Below are 14,459 nucleotides of genomic sequence, written 5' to 3' on the forward strand. Positions count from 1 at the left end.
TAATGGCTGAGAATTCTCCAGAATTAATGAAGGACACCCATGCATGGATTAAGAAAGCCCAGAGAATCTCAAGCAGGATAAATAAATAGAAATCCGTTCCTAGACATATCAAAGCGAAACTGCAGAACACCAAAAACAAAGAGAAGATCTTAAAAGCAATTAGAGAGAACAAGCAGATTATCTGGAAAACAATGACAAGCTGACAGCTGAATTCTCAAGAACAGCAAGGAAAATTAGATGCATTAATATCAACCAAATAGTATCAAATAACTAACAATCTAGAATTCTAAAAAAGGAGACCTATATTTCAAAAAAGGGAAGGAGGGGCAAAGAAACCATTTCAAAGCATCACAGACTGAGAGAATTTACCACCAGAACACTCTCATTGTAGGAACTTCTAAAGAACATGCATTTTAGAATGAAGGAAATGATTCCAGAAGGTAGGTCTAAAATGTAAGCAGATTAGTGAGCAAAGATAAAGGTAAACATGTGCTTAAATCTAGACAAACATTGATAGCATAAAACATCAATAATGTCTAATTTATAGATTTTTAAAAGTCAAGAAAGAATCAAAATCCTGGATAACTTCATATAAAATTTGGAGGTGTGTAATTAGAATGCAAGTGTTCTTTGCTTCTTTTATTGTTCAGAAAGAGCTTAAATATATTGATTAACTTTCAATTCTATTATGTTAAATATACATATTAAAATTTCTAGGGTGACCACTAAAATAACTGGAATAAAGGAGAAAAAGTTGAATTGGGGATAGAGAGAAAGGAGCCAATCAATTCAAAACAAGGAAGCAAAGGAGAAAAAAAGAAAAACAGAGAAAAAACAGGATAAATAATACTAGAAAGTACAAGACAAGATGGTAGAAATGAATCCAAATAGGTCAGTTATTACAAATAATGTAAATGGGCTAAGTGCTCCAGTTAAAAGACAAAGACTATGAGACGAGAGTCTGACTTGGAAGGAGCAGTTGGTCCAAGTTGAAAAAGAGTAGAAATATGTTTCAGAAGGTAACCTAAGAGCATATTACATAGGGCTTCAAAAGCTCAGCTGGAGCATTTGACTTTGAGTCAACAGGTTGTGCTAATGGGAAGCATGGGGCAAGAGACTCTTGTTTTTCAGTGTAAGACTTCTGTTATTATTTGAATGAATTTTTGTTTAGCATATGCATGAATTATATTGATAAACATTTTAAAGTTAAAAAAGGAGAAAAGAAAGAATCTCAAAATAAAGAACAATCCTCTGGCTTGAAGAGAGAGATAAGATATTTTCCTCTACACACTTTTATATTATTTGAATTTGGGATGGTAAGTGTTATTTTTGTGATAAAAAAAAAAACCCTCAAAAATAGGCAAAGAGGTGCTGTAGAATTTTGAGTTAAGAGGAACTTGAGAATGGAATTATTTGGGGAGTAGACTGCAAGATGGATTGAGAAATCAGGAGTCAAAGACTAGAGTCAGAGAAATATGTTGGAACAGCTAAAATGATTGTCTGGACTAGTGTGATGAATGTGAGATGGAAGGAAAGGATAAATCTAAAAGGAAGGAAGGAAGTGATAGAATTTGTTGACTGTTCTCATTCCTGCAGGTCAAAGGAAGTAAGAGCAATTGAGTTCTTAAAGATGAAGGAAGAGGCAAAAATTACTTAATGAATGATGATGCTAACAATGCTTATTCCAGTCTGTTCCTGCAGGAGGGGGTCACTTCCAGCCTGAGCCTGCTGCCGGGAGTCTCCACTTGGAGAGCAAAAGACTCACATATTGGACATTCTGTAGGGTTACAGAATAGGGACCCCCTCCTTGAAATCTTTGCCTGAAGTAATTTGGCACAGCAGAGGATGAAGCACTCCTGGGGCCTTCAGAGCCTCCAAACCACAAGCCAATTTGACTAGAATGAAAAAACAAAACCTCATTTGTGTACTCTCCAAAGACCTTCTCTAATCCCACAACACTGGAGGTTCTGAGATGACCCTGGAATTTCAGATCAATAGCTGGAAGGAAGAGGGCAGTACTCAACCACGCCGTGGGCCCTCGCGTGGGGTTGATAGGTGCACTCGGTGCCCCAGACCAGGCTCCTCCTGGAGCCACATTATCCAGGGGTTAGAAATGAGATCCCCAAAACGCAAGGAACCACTTAGCGAAAATAGAGGCACCCTTATCACCATTTTTGGTGCCTCGAGAATGGTATCCAGACTGGCCATTTCCCAGGCCGTCTAGAACTCCGCCTGTGTGACCTGAGCAAGCCACTTGGCCTCTCTGGGCCCTAGTTTCCTCACCTGTAAAGTGAGAATGGCAATAACGGACTTCCAAGGGTCTATTACTAGGGTTGAATGGGACGATGATAAAGGAATTACTTGGCTCAGTCCCTGGCCAATGGATTAACTTAATACTTACTTTTTAATAATTTTTTTTAAAGAGAAGACAAAGAGAGCCCTTCTATTTCTGAAGAAGTGCTAGTGGAAATGTAAAGGAAAGAAGAGATGGGGGAGCTAGAGGGAAGGCAGAATCGACAAGAGTGAATATCACAGATGAGAGAGATGGAATCTTCACAAATTCCAAAAGCATATGCCGACGCTATTATGGAAATTCCCAGTGATCAAAGTAAAGACGTCAGGAGGGAAAGTCTTGTCTCTGCAATGAGACCGTAAGATCTTTCAGGCAAAAAACTGTGCTTCCTGCCCACAGCATTGAGTACAAGTCAAAAATTATTTCAGTTCTAAAAAACTAAAAGCATTTGTTGAATAAATAATGAATAAGTGAAAGAATGAATGAACTTGAAAGCGAAAGGGGGAGGGAAGGAGGACAAAGCATCATGCAAGGCAGGTGCCCTCTCCTAAGGCGGGGACAGCAGCTTTGGCATGCCACTGTGGCAGCCCTCGCCAACATTTTCTCTATTCCAAACAACATGGGATTCTGAACCTTGAAGCCATTAGTAGATTATTAACCAGAATCCTTTCCAAGCAGCGAACGTTGTCCTTGAGCTTCATCCTCTGCTCCCTCACAGCATTTCCTGAAGTCTGAGCCCTGAGAAATGACCCAAGGGCTCCTGGTGTGCTCAAAAGCATGTGGCCTTCACGGGCTTTGGGACACCTGGTTACAGATACAGAGACGCTGCTAGCCTGGAGCTCTTGCGCCCACACTGCTCCACCTCGCTTCCACCACAAAGCCCGTCTGCTCCAGGCGCAGTAACCGACACCCACCCGGGCTCTCATCCCTGGTAAGTCAAGTGGTTTTCCTTGTACGTGGAGTCAGGACGTGGAAGGAGTTATTTATTTTCCCTGAAGACAGTTTGTTCTTTGATAAACTTCCGTTTTATTTTACTAATGCCAATCGTGAACCGTGTTTTCTCATGATTAAGCTTCTTTTCCCCCCTCTTTAGACTTCGGTTATAAATAGGAGCTTCTTTGTTCGGTCTCCTCTGGGCAATAATTGGAAACAGAAACTGAGGGAGACACCTCACGTCTTTCTGTGCCTCTTGGTTGTTTCTCCACAAATAGGCAGTCGCACAAACAAACAGGCTGCTTTGTTTGTTTTCTCTGAAGTCACAATTTCTTCCACTAAATGTTTACGCATTCCAGCATCTCGAGAACTTCAGGACGAAGATTGATGCTATTTTAATATTCGTTTGAACATGTGTGCTTAATGCGCGTGGTTAATTGGAGTAATTAATAGTCTTTTCATTCCAAGGCCGTTGCAGAAATTAAAACAGGGCTGTTATTTCTTTTAATGGACTAACCCAAGAATTTTTATTTTGAATGTGAGTCAGGACTGACAGACATCAAGTTGTGTCTGCAACAGAGGCGGCAGAGACAGGATTCTGAGGATCTGGGGGTCTTCGGGGAGATTTTCCAGCCTCATTTAGTCCCTCCAGGTTTCCATCTGTCAGTAGTTACAATGCTCGGGGTGATACAACTTAACACCCAAGCCAGGACAATTCAGGGAATGAAATGGGGCCTCATTACTGATTTCATCAGGACGACAGTCCTAAACAAAGACTATACCAGGCAAATCAGGAGTATGGTCACCTCGCCTCACGGATGTACGGCTTTTTACAAGGGACATTCACTATTTGATCCCAGCTGCTCCTCACCCTAACCATGATGGAGGGAGCCTTCCCATTTTAACAGATGAGGCAGCTGAGGCTGGAAAGCTAAGCAACTTGCCCCAGGCCCCCCGGGCAGTGGATGACACCATGCTCAACCCCAGCTCTTCTCCAGAGCCATCATCTTTGTCCACCCACTGACCCACATTCCTTTTGGTCAGCCAGGAATGGCCACGGTGGGGGAGTGGTAGCATGTGAGCATGTGTGGCGAACCAGAAGGTGGATGGGAACTGAAGGCTGGCAGAGGGAAGAGCTGCATCAAGGAGCAGGCAGGATGTCCTGGCCAGGAAGACTTGCGGGCAGCGGACTGGGTTTCTGAAAGAGGCTGACCTTCTCTAGGGGCCACAAAGATGGCTGCTCTGGTGTTCTGGCCCAGCTTCCTGCCCCTTAGGCATGAATGTGGCACCAATTCTCTCATTTCTACCTGTCACTTCTCTCCACCTCCCATCTCTCCTGCTCCCCTCTTCTTTCCTGCTTGGTGAAGGCAAACGTCCTCTGCTCTGTTTAACTAATTCCCTCTGAAATCGGCATCTCTATCTTTACAATTTGGTGTCCCTGTGAAGTTCCCTTTGTACACTCCCCTGTTCCTATATTCCCATTATTCAGGTATCATCACTCAATAACCATTAGACAGCAGTAATGCTTTTCATATGGAAAGAATTGGCTTTTTATTGATGGCAAATGTTGTGATAAACTTTCATGCCCACTTGGAGCCAGAGGAGCTTTTCATTGGGTGAACCGCACTAAGATGTGGTTCCAAGAAATGTCTTTGGAGTGTGGACTGAGATGTACTTTTGGGAACAGGTCTAGTGGGCGGGGATGGGGAGGGGGGCTTTTCCCTTTATCAAAATCTCATCAATCAAAGTGTATAATAGCAACATTATTAATAGCCCTATAGTTGCATTGCACTTGGTATTTTTCCAAGCACTTCCCTGGAATCCTAAAATGAAGGCAAGGCAGATATTGTTATTTCCGTGTTACAAGTTAAGCAACATTGTAACAAGACTGACTGGCCCCTGGAGCAAGGAGTCAGTTGATAAGCGGGTAAGTGTCCCATGAGAAGAATACTTTTAGCAGGCGTGAAAAGCCGTCTTTGGGTGTCACAGGTGCTCTCTGAAGATCGAGAGTCCTTCAGGCTAAACTCTTCTCAAGGTCCCCTTTGCCCAGACCACATAAAAGAGCATGGCCGCCACATCCAGGTATGGTGCTCATCTCAATGCACCTGGCATGCAATTAAGTGTCCTGACACCTAACCCAGATGCAGTGGGAAACCAGGGATTATTTAGCAACATACGCCATTGGCATAGGGTGTGGCAGACGGAATGTGAACGCCATATATTGACTGTCCCGGACAGAGCCATTCTCCATCGGATCTACCAGGAGAATGGCAGACAGTGGGTGATGGAGGCGGTGATGATAGTGTATCAGGTCCACATTAGCTATTTGGCTAGTTTGGACCCCAGTTCACCCCCCGCACTCCTCGGAAGCCAGCCTTGGCAGTGGCCTCGGTAAAATAAGAGAAGTTGAGGACGAGACAGGAACTTGAAAATTATCTGGGGCTGCCACCATCACCCTTTAATGAATATGGAAGCTTAAGCCTCAAGACTGAAGAGACTTGCCCTAGTTGGCAAGGTCAGCCAAGGGAGAGCAGTGCTAAGGACCCAGGACCCTACGCGAGCATGCAGCTCTCTTCACTTAGCCTCCTGATCGAACCAGGGGGTTTTTGAACTCACCCTACCTGACTCTTCCTCTTCCTTCTCAACCCATTGGCTCTCCCTTATTATTTGTCTGCAGCTGGTACTCAGGGACTTACGAGTCTATCTAAGTTTAAAAGAGGCTATTTTTCTACACCGTTGGTTTCTCCGTGCCCCCTCCCACCCTCATGTCCATGTCCTTCATTATGAGGGAGCAAAGCCCTCTGAGCAGCAGGTTGTGCAAGGAGCACTGGGAGGTGGTGTGAATCAGTGGGATGTTGTAACTCCACGGGAAGGCGTGTGCTCAGTGTCCAGCTGGCACACCCCGAAGGGCACACTATGAGATGTGTCCTGACAACTTGGCTTCAGTTTGTCCTGGTTCCAGACACACTAGATTCCCCAGGAATGCAGTGGGAGGAAAGGTGCTTTTGTTTCTAGGCCACCTGCATCCATTATTCGAGGATGTCCCTCAGCAGGTCCACGGCCTCATTGCCCGTGTTATGAATTGGCTCAGATTGTAATGCTCAGACTCTTTGGGGCTCAGAGCTTTTGTCATTTCAGACCGAACCCTCTTCCTGGCTCGCGTTTCAAGGGACGTTTTCCTGTTCACCCTTTTTGGCTTTCTCTAGTTCTTCATCTGCTCTTTCTGTTTTACTTGGCTTATGACATGTCATATTTCATTCTAAGCCAGCATGTTGCTGCTCCTACATCAATTCAGTTTCAGTCACAGAATATTGAAGAGAGGGCCTAGACCACAATTAGCTTCTCTAGACTCTAAGATTGTAAGAAATTCCATCCAATGGCTCTACAGCCAACTGCCCACGCTAGATGCAAGGTTCTTAATTTATATTTTGCTTGGCAGACAAAGCAAATTACAGGGACTTTTCCTCCTCAACTGCCCCTCAGAAATCAGTCATCCAATGCTACTACCACCACCGTTTGGTTAACGAGGAAGCCAAAGCCACCAGCCGGAGCAGTGGTGACTGATAAGGCCCTGATTTCACGGCTGTTATGGTCTCTCAGCTGCTGGACTTGCTGTGCTGTTCCATCTCGTCCTCTGTCCTTCAGCATCTGTCATGCGGGGTCTTCCTCCATCCACCTTCTCCAGTCTGGCTCCTTTCAGGTTGTCCTGATGAAGATGGCTTGAGGGTTTCTTCCTTGAACACCCATAGCCATTGCTCTTTACATTGGAGGTATCGAGAATTAAGTACCTATTCTGAACCAGACACTGTGCTAGGCACTTTGTATGTATTTTCCCACATTGTATACCTTATGCACATTATCTCTCGTAATCTTCACCATGATCTTACACGGGAGATAAGAGAACCGAGCTCAAAGAGCTCACGATCGCCCAAGGTCAATGAAAGATTCAAATCATATCCACCTAATTTGAAAGCCTGTGCACGATCCACTATTCCACCAAGTCTTCTCAGAGAAATGATTTCTGTAAGGGGCGCTTACCAAGCACAAGAACTTTTACCACAAGCCAGGTTTTCTCCTTTACCTTTGTATTTAGCCAATTCTTTTTCATCATGCTGCTGAAGCTTATAATCAGGGCTCTCCCTTCAGGAACGCAGACTCAGTGACCATTTATAATGGTGACCAGCACATACATTTCAAAGAACAGACACGGCTCATGGTGGAATTACGAAACCTGAAAGAACAAGGCCTCCAATTTCGGCAACAGAGCCCCAGAGCACAAGCTGTTCCCAAGTGTAGCCTAGAAAACGCGTTTGTAGTTTCTTCTTGCACTCAGACATTATGAAGGGGCTCCCAGATCTCCAGAGACCACCCCAAAGAAGCAGATCCCAGGCACTGTGCGGAGACAGAAAGAAAAGGTGCCCTGGAGCCGGCTCCACCAGCTTGTGAGAGCCCACTGTGCGCATCACTTCTCTCAACTTCGGTTTTAGTGACGTCATGTTTGGAGCTGGAACTTGGCCATGGTGGGAATATTTACCCCACAAAAGTCAGCAAACTACAAAGAGGGCTTTTATTTTCTTTTTTTTGGCCAGCATGTGCAAGAACGGGTATCATAATGAGAAAGAGCAGAGCAGCCACTTTACCTAGTAGGCTGTGACCGGCTCCCACAAGTCCCACTGCTCAAGACCCCTTTGCCATGTTGCTCCCCCACCCACCAGGGCTACCTCCCCAGCCTGGGCCACCTCTCAGGACCAGACCACAGAGGCAAGGGCTCTCCCATGTGGCTACCACGCCCACCCAGGACCCCATGTGTTGACCAGGCTTTCCCTCCTGCCCTGCCCTCAGAGGTGGTAGCCAGCATCCCTTACCCCATGAGGAAACCGCCACTTGGAAGCACTGGCATGCTTGGTAAGGACACAGGAGGACCAGGGTCCCATGCTGAGGAGGACAGCATCTAAGTCTGAAGCTCTCTTACTCTCTAGATGCCTGGTTGTGAGGAAGGAGCCTACAGGCACAGTGGGAAAGTGAGGAAGAACTTTGCAGAGGCAGGAAGCTGGCTTGAAACTCAAACTGCAAAGTGCCTGGGTTCGGGGATTTCACTTTTTTCCCTCCCCGTTCTGGGAAAGAACAGCTCTAACTCGAGAAGATGCAGGCCAGGTGTGCGCCTCCCCATCTTAGTGTGGGGCCTCCCTGACCTGCACCCCAATCTCCTCTCACTCAGTGCCGCATTCCAGGTGAAGGATCCGAAGGGAAGGATGGCAGGGGGAAGTCAGAAAGAAAGCAGGAGGAAGAAGAGAACAGGGGAAGGGAAAGCCAGAAGCAGAGGAAGAGGAGGGAAATAGCACCTCTGCTTTGGAAACCAGAATGCGGAAGGACGCACGGGCGGGGCCCACCAGGAGAGGACGAGGGCAGAGGCGACTCTCACCTCGAAGGCTTCCTCAGCTCGGATCCATTCTGTGCTCAGCAGCTGGATGAACCATGAAAACACTGCTTTCATTGGGTCACTGTCAAAACTTTCAGTGGCTTCCTGTGGCCGCAAATCCCTAGCTTTGCTCCTGAAGTCACCCTCATCTGGCTGCAATCTCCCTTCTCAAACCCATCTCCTTTTTCTCCCCTGAGCTTGCCCCAGAAGAGTCCTCTTACATCGGTATTCAAGCGTTTGCTCCCACCGAGCTGTCTGCAGAGGTCTATTCTAAAGCCGAGGAGATGAAGAGGCCAGGCAGCTACTGCAATAATATTCCCAAGAATATTACTGGGACACTTTGAGAAATTTAATATATTACTATTTAGTATTATTTACTATACTTTTATATAGTACTATCTTATTTTATTATTTAAATAATCACAGATAATATTATTTTATCAAAGTCTCCTGGGTGTGATCATTGTATTTTCGACATACGTGATGAAGTACGTAGGTGTGAAGTGTCATGATATCTGCAACCGACTTTAAAACGGTTGAGAAGAAGATACAGAGAGGGGAGTCATTGCGGTGAAATGTTAACTGGGGAATAATCTGGGTGAAGAGTATTTGCTGTAAAATTCTTTTGACTCTTCTGAAGATCTAGAAAATGTTCAAAATAAAAGTTGGGTTAAAAATAAAATAAGAGGCGCTGGCCTGGTGGCGCAGTGGTTAAGGTCACACATTTGGCTTTGGCGGCCTGGGGTTCACTGGTTTGGATCCCGAGTGTGGACACACACACCACTTATCAAGCCACGCTGTGGCAGCATCCCACATATAAAGCAAAGGAAGATGGGCACAGATGTTAGCTCAGGGCCAGTCTTCCTCAGCAAAAAGAGGAGGATTGGCAGCAGATGCTAGCTCAGGGCTAATCTTCCTCAAAAATAATAAAATAAAATAATAAATAAGCTTAATGTCACTCATGCCCTTCATCCACCACCACCAACAGCTCCCCGGTCGCCTCAGGATAAAATCCAAAGTCCTTCCCAGCCTGCTGCTGGTGGTCCAGGAACTGGTGGTGCTGGCTCAAAATTCTCCCACCTCTCCCCAGCTCTCTCACTACATCCCAAGTGCAGGAGCCTCCCCCATTGTTCCTAGAGCCAAGCATGGGCGTCATAACTCGGGAAACAGACAATAAACACATAATCAGATAAAGAATATAAGATCAGTTTGTGTTAGTATAAGAAGAAAAACAAAGCATGGGCCTGCCTCAGGGCCTTTGCACTTATGGCTCCTGTTGTTTGCAACAGTTTCCCCTGGGGTTAGAGCTCACTCACTTACTTTATTCAGGTTTCCATTCAAGTATGACCTCTTCGGAAAGATCTTTGTTAACAACTCTATCTAAAGCAGCATCCCCACCTTCTCCATTACTCTCTGTCAGCTTTCCTTGTTTCTTGTTTATGCAAAGCACCTATCACAACTTGACATTATGTTATTTATTTTCTTATAGGTCTACTGTTTGTCTGCCTTTGTTCTTATCTCCAGTGTCTAGAACAGTGTATGGTACATATTTTATATTACATAAATAAACGAGTGAATCAATTAATTGCTCTCTATATATTACTTTGACACATATCATGCCTGACCAGGTATTGTTGGTTACCTTTTCATGTGTATGTATCTTCCATCATACCTCGTTCTGGAAAGTTCCTTCTTTTTTTTTTTATAATTGATTCTTTTTCATCTACCACTTGTGTAAGTGAAAGTAAACATAAGCATTCTCATTATAAACTAACTTGAAAAGGTAATTTTCTAATTACTAAATTCGCGGCAGTGTAAACTGTGTTCTTATGATAAAATAACGATAAAAGCTGCCGACTACTTTGGAAAGAAAACAAAGGTATTTGTCAGCAGCAAGACCTAACAAACATCCGATGGCGTAAGCCAGAAAAATTAACAAGCCCAGTTCCCCCCCAAGAACACTGGTAAGTTACTTTAGATTTAGTAACTTTGCCTAAGGATATTTTCAGGCGTCACATGCACAAATTCTCCCTGTGAAAGTGCACAGTAAGAGAACCTGTCTTGAAATCCTGGCTCTACTATTTGCTGTTTATAGAACCCTGGCCAAGTTGCTTAACCTCTCTGACCCTTTGCTACTAAACCTGTAACATCATTACCTACCACACTTTGCAAGGCTATCGCGTTAAATAAGATCGAGTTTGCGAATGCAGTTTGCAAACTGTAAGGGACTGTAAAAACACAGTCTATTCTTTTACTTCTGAGAAAAATTTGGAGAAAATAAACACCTCAAGTACCATTAAAACTATTAATAAAATAGCAATAGTACCAGTTACAAAAATGTGACTCTTCCTATACTTACTCTCTACAACAGCACTGTCCGATAGAACTTTCCACAATAATGCAGATACCCTACACGCACGCCATCTAGTACAGTAGCCATTCGCCATGTGGGGGCTATTGGGCGCTTGAAATGTGGCTAGTGTGACTGGGGAATTGCATTTTACATTTACTTAATTTGATTAATTTTATTTCATTGTATTGCAAAGTCAACAGTCGTATGGGGCTGGAGGCTACCGTACTGGACAGCACGGCTCGGAGGCATCACTTTTCCAAAAATGGTTTGCAGAAAACTCCTTCTTGGCCCTCACCGTGAAGGGATTAGGTTTTGCGAGCATTCAAGAAGCCTGGTGATGGAAATCTTGTGGTTCAGAGTAAAAGGAAAAGGGTGGGCTGGAGAGAAGACTGGAAGCCAAGGAGAAGCCAGGATGGCCTCCTTGCCCTGTGGCCATGCTGATTTTGACAAAGCAAACAGGACCTGTCCCTTTGGGATCCAGCATCCCATCTTCTTCGCTGACTGACCACAGAAATGATGTTTAACCTCTCTGAGCCTCAGTCTTTTAACTATAAAATAGGAAACATAATGCCTACTCCACAGGATTATTGTGAGCATTAAATGAAACAGGCTAATGACACCCAAGTGCCTAACACAGTGGCCCCCACAGGAACAAGCTCTGAACTCTTTAATTCTCCCCCTCGCTCCAGGAGCACGAGGAGATGCGGGGAAGCACGGGGATTCACGTTGCTTGCCCCAGACACCAGGCTGCTGGGCTGCCGGGCCGGGAGCGGGGCATCCCTCTGGCTGCGCGCAGCCTCCGCCCTCCGCGCCAGCCTCCTGAACGCCCTGGCCTCGCCCAGCGCTCTGCTCTGAAGACCTCTGAGGGCTTCAAAGACTCCTCTCTGGATTCAGTACCAACGACGTTCCTTCTGGGTGTGTACACAGGTGGGCGGCAGGCCCGAGGGCGGGGCGCCACTGCCTGCCTCTCCCAGTGAGGCACTGCCATCTCCTCTGCTGTCCGGGAAAACAGGCCGAGTGTAGCTCGGCCCCACGCGGGCTCCCGGGAGCAGGCCTGCGGGGCCGCTGGGCGGCCCCACCCCAGCTAGAAAGCAGGGGGTGGGGTCCCACTGCTCAGGCGTGGCCAACGGAAATTGTAAGCAAACTACTTAAAAACCATCCTTTCCCCCAGGATGACCCAGGATGGCCCCACTTTTAATTATTCTGTCTCCATAAACCTTCAACACGCCCCAGAGATCAAATGTGCAAATGGCATCTCTTAGATGGCCTCTCTCCCCGGAAGCAGCCCCACTGTCCTCTGTTAGGCGGTGGGCTCTCCTGCTCAGAAAGCGCCATTGCAAGACGTCCAATAATCTGGATGCAGATTCTCTGACGCTCCTCCCTTGAGAGATGGTGTCCCCTCTCTTTGAGTCTAGGTGGGCTTGTGACTGCTTCCACCAACACAGTATGGCGTAAGTGACACCATGTGACTTCAGAGGCTATGTCATTAAAGGCCATGCAGCTCCACCAGGTAGGTCGGGACGCTTGTTCTCGGAGCCCCAGCAGCCGTGGGAAAAGTCTAACCAACCTGAGGCCATGACACGGAGCCCCTCCAGGAGGCAGTCCCAGCTAAGACCACCCTTCATCTGGCCCAACCCAGGCACGTGACAGGTGAGTGAGGACGTCCCCAGCTGTTTGAGTCTTCCCAGCTGAGGCCACAAACGTTTACAGTAGAGAAGAGCCATTCCTGCTGCTCCTGTTCAAATTCCCGATGCACAGAATCTACGAGCATAATAAAATGTTGTTCTTTTGCACCGGTAAGTTTGGGGGTGATTTGTTGTTCTGTAATAGATAAAGGGGCCCCAGTACGTTGTTTCCATGAGACCCAGGCCTCCTGATCCCCAGCTTATCTGGGAAACAATTCCATAGACTGAAATGCCCTGACGCTGCTGGACTTGTGCAGTTCCCCCTGCTCCTTGTTGATAATCAGGGGCAAAGTCGGACAGGTATGACAGTTGTCTGGAGTGGAACTGGGTGGGGAGGGGACACAGGCAGGAAGGACACATTTTATTTTTTTCACTTTCTTATAATTCTGAACTCTGATCTCTAGAATAATTTTTTCAAATAAAAAAATTGACAGAAGAGCAAGGACTTACTAACGTGATTTCAGTGGATGGCTTTATTCTCAGATTCTCACATTGAAATTTGCTGGCGTGTTAGGTGTTTTGTTTTAAGGTTTTGCCAGCATTTTCTCTTCGGGTTACCCCATGTTCTTCAGGGTCATATGGAGCACTCAATCCAAGAACAGAAACAAAAAGTGACCATCATGCAGAGCGGCTGTGATGGAAAATTCTTTACATCCTCAGAGGGACTTAGACGTCTGTGGAACAGAAGCAAGAACCGTGGGGCCAAGAGGAGGAAACAGATATACCAACACGTCGCTTAAACTTGGGCAATTCATTTTAACATCTCCAGGCCTCAGTTGGGTCATTCACAAATTGGATTCAGTGATTTCTAAGGTCCCTTTTCTAACATTTTGGAAAAAAAGTTGTTAATGTTTATTAAGCATCTACTCACGGCAAGCACCATGCCAGGCCCTCTAGACAGATTATTCTATTTACTCCTCAAAAGAAAAGAATCCTAAGAACCACCGTCCATCTTTTGCAGATGAGGAAACCAAGGCCCAGTGAGATGGAGGTTTCAGTAGCCGGGAGGTGGAGGGTGGAATTCCAGAATCAACAAGGCCACCCCCAGGGAACACTCCCTCCCTCTCTGCCCCCACAGTGTTTCCCACACCTTGTGCCCAGAGGCTTCCAGAGCGTCTGGTTCTTCAGTCTCTAATCCATCCTTAGCAGGGAGGGTCCTGAGTACATTCCTTTGTACTGTCATCAGCTACTTAAAGTGGCAAGAAACAATAGCCTCTTTCTCCACCTTCCTGGAAGAGTGGCTCTTGGACCCTGCTGAGTCTCTGAGTGACAACCAGCGCAGCCCTTCCAGCCTGCCTGCCCCCAGGTGCCCTGGGCAAGTCTGGAGGAAGGCTGCCACCCAGCCCTTCCCTGCAGATCGGCAAACTGTGACGTGAGCTTCTATTTTCTCCTTAACAAAGCCCCTCAACTCTTGGTTATTTGACATATGCTCAGTCTGTCACAGGACTCCAGGAAGCATACGAAAAACCAGGGCCTCATCTTTTCCTGCCAAACATGACCTTTTCCATGGCCAGGATGCCTCTTATCCTTGTGTTTTGAGGAAGAGGGGTCTGCCTATGCAGGGGTGCTTCGTGCCCAAAATCTCTTCTCCCACCCCTGATACTGATGCCTGACTCTTGAAATAATCACCAAATGTCGACTAAGTCCCACGGCAGTCGGCCCTGAGGGATCGTTAAGAACTGCGAGGTCTTCACGGAATGACTGCAGAGTGGTTAAGATCATAGGTTTCAAAGACAGACAGGTTGGGATTCAATTACATGCGGTCATTTAAAGATA

General features: G+C 46.1%; 1 protein-coding gene and 1 long non-coding RNA gene across 3 annotated transcripts in view; one reads left to right on the forward strand and one right to left on the reverse strand.

Moving 5' to 3' along the window:
- Nucleotides 1-14,459, reverse strand: part of RUNX2 (RUNX family transcription factor 2) — a 315,890-nt gene that overhangs the window by 75,398 nt on the left and 226,033 nt on the right. The window lies entirely within an intron of this gene.
- The window catches only part of LOC139045829 (uncharacterized), a 48,619-nt gene continuing 37,166 nt past the window's right edge, over nt 3,007-14,459 (forward strand). Inside the window, exon 1 of the long non-coding RNA XR_011504959.1 lies at nt 3,007-3,224. This is a non-coding gene — a long non-coding RNA (uncharacterized lncRNA). The remainder of the gene's footprint in view (nt 3,225-14,459) is intronic.

This window comes from Equus asinus, chromosome 8, assembly GCF_041296235.1.
Source record: "Equus asinus isolate D_3611 breed Donkey chromosome 8, EquAss-T2T_v2, whole genome shotgun sequence".
Lineage (NCBI taxonomy): Eukaryota > Metazoa > Chordata > Mammalia > Perissodactyla > Equidae > Equus > Equus asinus.